General features: G+C 35.9%; 1 pseudogene; it reads right to left on the reverse strand.

Annotated features, from left to right (window-relative positions):
* Positions 1 to 253: 253 nt before the first annotated feature.
* On the reverse strand, positions 254 to 881 carry LOC127546475 (actin-1-like; annotated as a pseudogene).
* Between the last annotated feature and the right edge of the window lie 580 nt (positions 882 to 1,461).

Consider the following 1,461-nt stretch of genomic DNA (forward strand, 5'->3'; position numbering starts at 1 on the left):
CATATATAGGTATATTTGTGTATATATGTGAATATATGAGTACTTATCGTTATACACATATATACATACTTTATGCACTCACTCTATTGTGTATGAGTATGAATATATATGTGTGAGTATATATATATACTTATATTTAGATGGAAGAAGAAGGAGAAGGAGGAGGAAAAGAAGAAAGAGTAATAAAACCATGACAACTTCATCTCTTTTTGGGAAGCAATAATCTTGTCAGACCCTTTGATAAAAATCTTACTTAAATATAAACAGAAACACACATAACAATTGATGCAGAAGTATTTGTATTAAATATCTTTTGGAAGTTGGAAAAGGAAGATAGAATGGAACCTCCAATCCAAAATGAATATTTATGATCAAGTGGGACAATGATGTTAATTTTTATTATGCTGTGGGCAAGGGTTGTAATTTCCTTTTACATCTGGTCAGCAATGCCATCGTATCACTAGACAAAAAGATATTCTCATACAGATCCTTATGAATATCAACATCACAATTCATGACTAAGTTGAAGTTACTTTTGTAGGTTCTACTATTCTACTATACCCACTTGCATACTAACAAAGAAGGTTAGAAGAGATCTTCTTTGTAAATGAACCTATCATTGCTAGTGGTAAATTGACAACAGATAGCTCATAGCAATTTTCTGAAGAAGAGCTAGATGTAGCAGTGGCCATCTCCTGCTCAAAATCTATGGCAACAGAATGTAGTTTCTTGATTTCCCTCTCAGTTGTGGTGGTGAAATTATAGTTTTTCTTGGTCAGGATCTCCATGAGGTGATCTCTCAGATCACAGAAAGCCAGATTCAGGTGGAAGATGGCATGGGGAACGGCATAAACTTTATATAATGGCATAGTGTGGGTCATACCAGGACTGGAAAATATAATTGCAGTTATAACAGGAGGAATACAATGACGTTACAATTTGGATGAATATGTGTGTGACTGAGGTATTAAAAGCCTCTGTGGGCCTTTAAGCTATCTGATAAGATCATCTATCTGATGACCTTGGGAATCAGGAAAGCTCTATGAGAGGTACAAAATGCTCTTCAAGGTCCCATGGAGCTCATTGTAGAAAATACAGTAGCAGTTCTTCTCCCTGTCTTCTCAGTTGGTGACAACACTATGTTCAATGGGATATTTTAGGTTTGTAACACCCCTCTTCCTCTAGGCTTCATTCCCTAAATAGCTATCTTTCTGACCTATATCCACTATTATACCTTGATGTCTGAGATATTCAACATTGGAGGAATGGAAAGCCTAAGGGGCATTATCTCCTGCAAAGCCAGTGTTACACATTTCATAGTCATTGCCAATAATTAAGTTATTGAAAACTTTAAATCCTTAAGGGAGAAGGGGGTTTGTGTTGTTTCTGAAGGCAGGGGAAGAAAGCTTAATGGAAAAGCTCCCAGTTTGAGAAAGGCCTATAAGGAATCATATATAAATC

This window comes from Antechinus flavipes, chromosome 2, assembly GCF_016432865.1.
Source record: "Antechinus flavipes isolate AdamAnt ecotype Samford, QLD, Australia chromosome 2, AdamAnt_v2, whole genome shotgun sequence".
Classification (NCBI taxonomy): domain Eukaryota; kingdom Metazoa; phylum Chordata; class Mammalia; order Dasyuromorphia; family Dasyuridae; genus Antechinus; species Antechinus flavipes.